At 39.4% G+C, this 10,503-nt stretch overlaps 1 pseudogene; it reads right to left on the bottom strand.

Annotated features, from left to right (window-relative positions):
- Positions 1–2,380: 2,380 nt before the first annotated feature.
- Positions 2,381–9,150, bottom strand: LOC119512691 (annotated as a pseudogene).
- Between the last annotated feature and the right edge of the window lie 1,353 nt (positions 9,151–10,503).

The raw sequence follows: 10,503 nt of genomic DNA, 5'->3' as shown, positions 1-10,503 counted from the left end.
TAGATTACAAATGCAATAAGGAAATCTCTTTTAAGACTGATTTGAACTATGGGTCAAAATAAGAGAGAAGTAGCCCAGAAGCAGCTAAAATCCTCAATTTATAGCAAAATCTTACCTACAGAGCTCCACAATATAGTTTACTTACAGGCTACCAAACTGAGTTTATTACTGCTCTTCTTAAAGTGGTGGGTTAAGATAAGGGTCCCGATAGATGAACAACTGTTATCACAGGTGACTGCTCTACATCAGGCACAGGATTTTCAATTCAGAATGGAGTAAAGCTAAGCAAATTAGAATTTTCAAAGGATTTTCTGTTCAGCTATCATTCAAGAGCGGTAGCATGATGCGTGCCAATGTCTACATTTCACCACTAGGTGGCACTGGGAGATAAACAGTTATTGAACAGAATTTGTATTGAAGTTTTCCTATGTGAAAAATAATTGATTTATTTTTTATTTTGCATGTAAACTATATGTTTTGTTTGTTTGCACATAAAAAATATGATAATATGAGACACCGCTTTTGCCCTGCATTAACCTTCTCAGTCCACTTTTTGCAATTGGTGATAAAACATCCCTTCAGCCACACTGCATATCGCTTGATTTTTGGCCCTATGGCTTGCTTTTCTCATGCTGTGGTTGGGACACCTGTGAAAAGCTGCTTAGCACTTGTTTATGCTCAAACTGGAGGTGTGAGGAAATTAACCCCTATGGGGTAATCTTTATTTAGTAGGGGAATGGGAAATGTGGATATGTGCTCCCCTCCTATATCCCCAGGTGGACAATTCTGAAGAGGAGCCCTGGTTACTGCCTCAGGCTGAGTGCAGCAGTGGACATGAGTGGAGGTGGGAGGGTGAGGCCAGACAGGTTTAGGGGCTGGGGAGCCAGGGAAAGAGGGAGCAGGCATTAGAGAACCAGTCCTGGGGAAGTGGAGCAGGTGACATGAGGCAGGAATGCATTTAAGCAGAGGTTCCAACTCCTTAGAACAAGTTCCATTGGCTCTTCAGATGTCACTTTAAAAACACAGGTTCAAAGATAAAATTATTAAGAATTTCAGGATGGCAACCACAGAGCATGAAGCCCTGTGCAAATGCAGTGCTTGCATGTCCCATGAAGCCAGATCTGGAAGTTTGATATACAGACTCCTGCACTTTCCTGGGAATTACCCAGAACTCTGACTCTTCAAAGATGCTTTGATTCTTGCCTCTCCCAAACTTTCACTTGTGTGATCCTGGAATGGCTTAGTTTTCTCCAGCCAAATCCTTCATCTTCCTCCCGAGGTCAGCCTATGCCATGAATGATCAGCCAATTGTTGGGGGTCTTTCTGAATCTTTTTCCATCTCTCCCACTTTTTCATCCTATAATCTTGCAATGAATTTAGGAAACATTTATCTTTTTTGTGCTAACTTTCTCTCTCTCTCTTTTCCTCCCTCTTTTTACCTTATAGTGAAGTCCGCACAACCCTCCTGCCTTCCTAGTACAAATTTCCCAAATTCTCTCCCTTCCTTTATCCTTCCTTTTACTTATCTCATGAGATTTCTCCTTCCCTCCAAAATGTACACTTTCCTTAAATAGGACTCCAAAAGCACAAGCAACAAAGAAACAACAGATAAATCTGACTTCATCAATACAAGTCAATAACAAAAAGATGAGCAACCCAATTAAGAAATGGTCAAAGGACTTGAATAGACATTTCTCCAAAGAAGATCTACATATGGCCTTATAAGCATATGATAAGCCATCAGGGAAATGCAAATCAAAAACCACAATGGGATACCATGTCAATCCACAAGGATGACTTGTTAAAAAACAAAGCAAAAAGCAGAAAATAACATGTGTGGGAGAGGATATGGAGAAATTGGAACTCTATCACATTATTATTGGGAATGTAAAATGGTTCAGCTACTGTGGAAAATAATATTGTGGCTTTTCAAAAAGGTAAATTCAGAATTACCATTTGACCTGGCTATCCCACTTCGAGACATATACCCCAAAACAGTGAAAAATAGAGTCTCAAACAGATATTTGTACACCAATGTTTATAGCAGCATTACTCACAATAGCCAAAAGGTAGAAACAACCCAAGTGTCCATCAACAAATGAATGAATAAATACAATGTGGTATATAAACACAATGGAATATTATATGGCCACAAGAAAGAATGAAGTTATGAGACATGCTGCAACATGGAAGAACCTTGAAAATATTATGCTCAGTGAAATAAGCAAGGTACATAAGGATAAATATTGTGTGATATCACGTATAAGAGATGACTTGAAGTAGCATATTCACAGAGATAGAGAGTAGATTAGAGGTTATGAGGGGATGGGAGGGGGAAGAGGGAGTGTTTGTTTGGAAAAAAAAAAATTAAAGAAGAAAATCACACTGTCTCTTGCTGACTTCCAGGTCCATCTATTTTCCTCCTCATTTCTTCCACACTGATCTCCTTCTCCTTGGGCATGCCTTCATTGGAGCCCTATTTTATTTGGGTGAGGGAGAGACCTCATAAAGGCTTATTAAAGAGATGTTTCAAGGATCAACATCCCTAAATTTCCCAGCCTTTTCTTGGGAGTCATTACAAGTGAGGTATCAGTCCCAGAAGATCTGAGTGTGCTCAATCAATAGAAGAGTTTATCAGCTTGGAATTGTATTTCCTTGTGAAATATAGATTCTACCCATCCTCCAAGAAACCAGTGCCTTCAAAAAAGTGGATATTTCACTAACAATGAAAAATCCCGAGTTAGTCCCTTCAGATGTAAGTTCCCTAGGTTCTTCAATTCTTTCCTTTAGCAATTCTTATTTGGAGTTTATCATCTTCAACTTCCAAGCAGAAAGGAGGTGAAGAGAAAGGATTAAGTGGCTCAAGCATGATATATCACTTCTCCTTTTGGAGGAGTTATCCCACAATCTTCTATCAACAACTTCAGTTTATATCTCACTGGCCATGGTGTGATGGTTTTAAAAAATGGTCACAAATTCTTTGATACTCCTCCCTTACAGAGGAATTAAATTTAACCCCCTCTTCCCTTCAAGAGGTGGAGCTTCAATCTCCTTCCCTTGAGTATGGGCCAGACTAAGTGATTCACTTTGAATGATTAGAATAAGATGGAACTTGTGGTGTGTGGCTTCAGAGTCTTGGTTATAAAAGGCATTGTGGCTTCCTCCTGACCCATTTTTTCCAATTAATTGCTTTGAAGCAAACCAGCTACTAAGTTGTGAGGACACTTAAGTAACTCTATGGAGAGGTCCATGCGGTGAGGAACTGAAGTCCCCCGCTAACAGCCCCGTGAGTGAACCATTTTGGGAGCAGACCCTCCAGCCCAAGTCAAGTCTTCAGATGACTGCAGCCCCAGCTGGGATCTTAACTGCAACCTCATGAGAGACACTGAACCAGAAGCCCCCAGTTAATGCACTACCAAACTTCTGACCCACAGAAAATGTGAGATGTGAAGTATTTTTTGTTTTACATTGTTAAAGTTTGGGGTAGTTACACAGCAATAAATAACGAATAAACATGGCTATTTTTATCTGTATAGGAGGCTGGGAAATGTAGTTTTTAGCTTGGCTTGTTACTGAACTTTTCCCCTCACCCGAATTAAGGTTTGGAAGGCTTTTACCTACAAGTTAAATATCTTTAATAGAAATAGGCCTGTTTAGGTTATTTTATTTCTTCTTATGTGAGCTTTGGCAGGTTGTGTCTTTCAAGTAGTTTTCCAATTTTATTGAAATTATGGTCATAGAGTTGTTCTTAGTTTTCTCTTATTCTTTTAATGTCTGTATATAATGTCTGTATACAATGTCTGTAGGGTATATAATATTACCTCTTTGATATTTGTACTTTGAGTGTTCTCTTTGTGAGTTTAGCTAGAACTTTAACAATTTTATTGATCTCTTAAAAGCTTCTGTTTTCATACATTTTCCTCTATTCTTTTCCTGTTGTCAATTTCTGTTATCAGTTTCATTTTCCCCTTCTCTTTTCTTTATTATTTCCTTCTTTTTGCTTGCTTTGGTTTTAACATGCTCTTTTCTTTACTAGTTTTTTCAGGTGCATGCTTTGATGCTTTGATCCTTTTCTAATCCAAACATTTGATGCTATCAATTTCCTTCTAAGCACTGCTTTAACTGCATCCCACAAATTTTGATATCTTGTGTTTTCTTTGGACTAGACTAATATTTTAATTGTCATCAATAACAAATGTGACAGACCACTACTTTGATTTTAATTTTAAATCTGCTAATATGCTGATAATCATAAATTCACAGCTAATAATCATAAACTCATGAACATACTTTTAAATAAATTCAAATGTGCATGTCATTTTATGTATTACTAATGTCTCAGGAAAAAATTTTTAGAAAGTTATGACAATTCAATCTAAGAGTTGTAGAATGACATTTTAAATCACTCTTTAAAAAAAAAATCACAATGGAAGTTTAGTGACATCAAGTCTTTACAACACTATAAAAGTCCATCATGTCAACTCTGGAAATGATGATTCACCATCAATGCAAAGAGCTGAGAAATGGCAACTGAGGAGATGGGAGATTTACCTGAGTGAGTAACTTTGCTCTACAGCCCTCTCCAAGCTTGTTAATGGTTGTCATGGATAAGCGTCCAGGCTCTGAAAATATTTTCTGCATAAATGTGTGACATTGTTACAAAATTCCCTTTTGTAATCTACCTAAATTTATTATAAATGTCTGGAAAACTGGTAGCTTCCAAAATGAAAGCCTGATGTTCTTAAATGTGAAGGCTGCCCAGAAGATAATTTTTGAGCCTTCATTGAATAAACAATCCCAAATTCGAAGGAGGATATCCACAAACAAGCAAATAAACCAGGGTCCACAGAACACGGTGCATATCCATGAGGTCCACCACCGCTGGCATTTCATCCTCACCAGCTCCTGGAGGACTACAGGTGCACTTGCAGACCCAGCATTGCTGGGCTATAGAAATCAGGTCATCATCCAATGAGAGCATCTAGCCAAAAGGATTCTTCTTCATTCTTTGTTATAAGAATCAGATATCCTGACATAAAATTCATTTTCTGGCAATACCTACACATCGGTTTTTTTTTTTTTTTCATTTTTATTGAGATTGTTCAGATACCATACAATTATCCAAAGATCCAAAGTGTACAATCACTTGCCCCTGGGTACCCTCATACAGCTGTGCATCCATCACTACACTTAATTTTTGTTCAATTTTTAGAAACTTTTCATTACTCCAGACAAGAAATAAAGTGAAAGATGAAAAAAGAAAAAAAGAAAAGGAAACTCTAATCCTCCCCTATCCCTAACCAACCCCCCTCAATTGTTGACTTGTAGTGTTGGTATAGTACGTTTGTTACTGTTTATGAAAAAATGTTGAAATACTAACTGTAGTATATAGTTTGTAATAGGTATATAGTTCTTTCCTATATGCCCCTCTATTATTAACTTCTAATTGTATTGTCATACATTTGTTCTGGTTCATGAAGTGATTTCTAGTATTTGTACAGTTGATCATGGACATTGCCCACCATAGGATTCAGTTTTATACATTTCCATCTTTTGACCTCCAACTTTCCTTCTGGTGACATATATGACTCTGAGCTTCCCCTTTCCACCTCATTCACACACCATTCGGCACTGTTAGTTATTCTCACGTCTTGCTACCAACACCCCTGTTCATTTCCAAACATTTAAGTTCATCCTAATTGAACATTCTGCTCATACTAAGCAACCACTCCCCATTCTTAAGCCTCGTCCTATATCCTGGTACCTTATATTTCATGTCTATGAGTTTACATATTGTAATTAGTTCCTATCAGTGAGACCCTGCAATAATTGTCCTAATGTGTCTGGCTTATTTCACTCAGTATATTGCCCTCGAGGTTTTGTCATCAACCCATTTTTTTAAATATGGTTTTGTTCACTCACCATACATTCCATCCCAAGTAAATAATCGATGGTTTTCTGCATGGTCATACATTTATGTGTTCACCACCTTCACCACTATCTATATAAGAGCATCTACATTACTTCCACAAGGCAGGAGGGAGAGTCAAAGAAGGTAGAGGGGCAAAAGAAAGAGGAAAAAAAAAATGACAGCTAGGAAGCAGCAAAAGGAAAAATAACCTTAAATCAAAGTAGAATAAAGAATCAGACAATACGACCAATGTCAAGTGTCTAACATGACTCTCCTATCCCCCCCTCTTATCTGCATTCACCTTGGTATATCACCTTTGTTACATTAAAGGAAGCATAATACAATGATTCTATTAGTTACAGTCTCTAGTTTATGCTGATTGCATCCCTCCCCCAATGCCTCCCCATTTTTAACACCTTGCAAGGTTGACATTTGCTTGTTCTCCCTCGTAAAAGAACATATTTGTACATTTTATCACAATTGTTGAATACTCTAGATTTCACCAAGTTACACAGTCCCAGTCGTTATCTTTCCTACTTTCTTGTGGTGTCTCACATGCTCCCCATCTTCCTCTCTCAGCCGTATTCATAGTTACCTTTGTTCAGTGTACTTACATTGTTGTGCTACCATCTCCCAAAATTGTGTTCCAAACCACACACTCCTGTCTTCTATCACCCTGTAGTGCTCCCTTTAGTATTTCCTGTAGGGCAGGTGTCTTGTTCACAAAGTCTCTCGTTGTCTGTTTGTCAGAAAATATTTTGAGCTCTCCCTCATATTTGAAGAACAGCTTTGCTGGATACAGGATTCTTGGTTGGTGGTTTTTCTCTTTCAGTATCTTAAATATATCACACCACTTCCTTCTTGCCTCCATGGTTTCTGCTGAGAGATCCGCACTTAGTCTTATTAAGCTTCCTTTGTATGTAATGGATTGCTTTTCTCTTGCTGCTTTCAGGATTCTCTCTTTGTCTTTGACATTTGATAATCTGATTATTAAGTGTCTTGGCGTAGGCCTATTCAGATCTCTTCTGTTTGGAGTATGCTGCGCTTCTTGGATCTGTAATTTTATGTCTTTCATAAGAGATGGGAAATTTTCATTAATTATTTCCTCTATTATTGCTTCTGCCCCCTTTCCCTTCTCTTCTCCTTCTGGGACACCAATGATACGTACATTATTGTACTTTGTTTCATCCTTGAGTTCCCGGAGACGTTGCTCATATTTTTTCATTCTTTTCTCCATCTGCTCCTTTGCGTGTAGGCTTTCAGGTGTTTTGTTCTCCAGTTCCTGAGTGTTTTCTTCTGCCTCTTGAGATCTGCTGTTGTATGTTTCCATTGTGTCTTTCATCTCTTGTGTTGTGCCTTTCATTTCCATAGATTCTACTAGTAGGTTTTTTGAACTTTTGATTTCTGCCGTATACATGTCCAGTGCTTCCTTTACAGCCTCTATCTCTTTTGCAATATCTTCTCTAAACTTTTTGAATTGATTTAGCATTAGTTGTTTAAATTCCTGTATCTCAGTTGAAGTGTACGTTTGTTCCTTTGACTGGGCCATAACTTTGTTTTTCTTAGTGTAGGTTGTAATTTTCTGTTGTCTAGGCATGGTTTCCTTGGTTATCCAAATCAGGTTTTCCCAGACCAGAACAGGCTCAGGTCCCAGAGGGAAGAAATATTCAGTATCTGGTTTCCCTGCGGGTGTGTCTTAGAAAATTGCTCCACCCTTTGATGCCTCAGGTCACTGTGCTTTTCTGCCCAGCAGGTGACGCCTGTTAGCCTATAATTCTTGACTGGTGTGAGGAGGTGTGGCCGTGTTCCCCCAGGCTCTGGGGTCTGGTTCTGAATGGAAAGGGCCCCACCCCTTTCCTCTTAGAGAAGACAGACCCCCCAGGTGGAGGTCATTAGCATTTCAGTGGTCTCTCTCTCTGCTTGTGCTGTCTCCGCCCTTCCCCGAGTCACAGCCCTGGAAACTTAAAATGACTGGGGCTATCTCCACTGAGCTGAAAAAGAAACAGATAGTCCCCTTCAGACCCAGTCAAGGCGACCCTCTGGCTCTCCCAGGTCAGTCGTCACCCAAAGCCTCTGTCTGTTTTTTGGGGATGCGTACCTGTAGTGAGCAGTTCACATTCGCTACTTAAAACCCCAGTTGGAGCTCAGCTGAGCTATATTCACTTGCTGGGAGAGAGCTTCTCTCTGGCACCACGCGGCTCTGCAGCTCGGGCTATGGAGGAGGGGGTCTCCCGACCTGGTTCCACAGGTTTTACTTACAAATTTTATGCTGTGTTCTTGGGCATTCCTCCCAATTCAGGTTGGTGTATGATGAGTGGATGGCCTCGTTTGTCCCCCCGCAGTTATTCTGGATTATTTACTAGTTGTTTCTGGTTTTTTGTAGTTGTTCCAGGGGGACTACTTAGCTTCCACTCCTCTCTATGCCTTCATCTTGCCCCTCCTACACATCGGTTTTGATGCCGATATGCCAGCAGAACATCTTTCAGGGTCTTTTGAAAACGGATCTGCAGTTTTTCAGAATTTTACATTGTCTGGCAAGGTGCTGTGCATATCTGTCCTGATTGTTTCCTCCAAGCTGTCATTTCTCTCACCCTGGAGAAGTCTGTGGTAGTAGCCGGGATTCTGTTTCATCGGAAAGCCTGAGCTCCACTCCCCCCCTAGCAGATGCGGCTCCGCTGCTCCAGAGGAACACCTTTCCGGATGTAGCGCTTTATTCTCACACTTTTCTGGATACCACTTCCCTTTAAAAGTTTAGACCGTTTAATTGCCTTCTAGTGAGTATTGCCACATAAGTGGAAAAAATTCTTCATAAGGTGCATAATCAAGTCTTCACGACTTTCAAATCCATATGGATCAATCCTGGGAACCCGGTCCCGCGCCGCCTGCTCTACCGGCGCCGGGTCCTTGGCGCGGGGACTCGCAGGGGGCTGCTAGGAAGCTGCAGCAGGGGAGCGGCGAGGGCAGCGGCGGGGCGAAGGAGGCGCTTTGGGGCGCGCGCTGGGCGGCCCCACCCCTGTGCACTCCCGGTCAAGTCCTCAGCGGCCGCGGCGGCCCATCCCGGAGCCAGCTGGACCCGGTGTGGCCGGGACTCTGGGAGCTGCTCTGCCCTTCCCGGGCCCTGCAGTGGCCGCAAGGAGGTTGAGCACCGAGATCATAAGGAGCCGGTGTAGAGGGTGATCGCGGCTGTGCGGCCCTCTATGCGCTGCCAGGCTGGCGTGGCCAGGGGATTGCACCTGCATCTATCTGCTCCCGCGACACCTGGAGAGGAACTTCCCCAGGCATCTGGATGGCGGGCCTGGCGATATGTTGTGTTTTCGTTTTCATTTAATTCAAAAAAAATTTTAATTTCCCTTGTGAATTCTTCCTGACCCATGTGTTTTTTAAAAGTGTCTTGATTGTAAAATATTAGGGGAACTTCCAGATATTGTTCTAGTATTGATTTCTAATTTAATTTCCATATGGTAAGAGACTATAACATCTATTCTTTTTGCATTTGTTAAGTTTTTTTAATGGCCCAGAAATGGTCTAATTTGGGAATGTCTCATAAGTGCTTGAAAAGAATAGATATATTCTGCTATGGTTTGGTGGAGTGTTCTATAGATGTCATTCATCAAGTTGATTGATAGTGCTGTTCAAATTGTCTATATATTTACTGATTTTTCTGTTTCATTGATTACTGAAAAAGAAACCTGGAGGTCTCAAAGTATAAATTTGGATTTGTCTATTTTCTTTTCATTTCTTTCAGTTTTTGCTTCATGTATTTTGATGCTTTGTTTTCAGGTGCATATGCATTTAGAACTGTTTTGTCTTTATAGTGAATGGACCACTTATTATATAATGCCACTCTTTTTCTGATATCTACTTTGATATTAATATAATCCCTGCATCTTTTTTGATTACTGTTCACATATTTATAGTTTTTCCCATACTTTTACTTTTAACATATCTGTGGCTTTATATGCAAGTTGGTTTCTTGTAGACAGTACATAGTTAGATCTTGCTTTTTTATTGATTCTGACAATCTCTGTGTTTTCAACTGTTGTGTTTATATAGCTTACATTTAATATAATTATTGATATGTTTGAATTAAAATCTATTGTCTTATTAGCTGTTTTCTATTTGTTCTCTTTTTATTCTCTTATTTTTCTTCTCTCTTTCGAATTGACTACTTTGTATAATTGTATTTTATCTCTATATTGGTTTCTTATTTATACTTCTTTAAATTTTTAATGGCTTCCCTAAATTAAATAATACACACCTTTAATTAATCAGACTACCTTCAAATAGTATTATGCCATTTCTTATAATGTAAGAACCTTAAAAATATTGTTATCTATTCTGCTTCCTTTTCTTTGTGCCATTGCTGCCATATATTTTACTTTTACATATGCCATAAATACATAATATGCAATTACTATTTTTGCTTTACACATTCAATCATCTTTTAGAGAATTTAAAAATAAGAAAAAAATTTTTAATCTTCATTTATGATTTTTCCAGAACTTTAAATTTCTTTGTGTAGATGCATATTTCTGTCTGAGTGCATGTTCTTTTGGCCTGAAAACTTCCTTTAAGATGTCTTATAGTAAATG

Source organism: Choloepus didactylus, chromosome 2, assembly GCF_015220235.1.
Source record: "Choloepus didactylus isolate mChoDid1 chromosome 2, mChoDid1.pri, whole genome shotgun sequence".
In the NCBI taxonomy this organism is placed as follows: Eukaryota; Metazoa; Chordata; class Mammalia; order Pilosa; family Megalonychidae; genus Choloepus; species Choloepus didactylus.
This window is presented reverse-complemented; position numbering and strand designations above follow the sequence as displayed.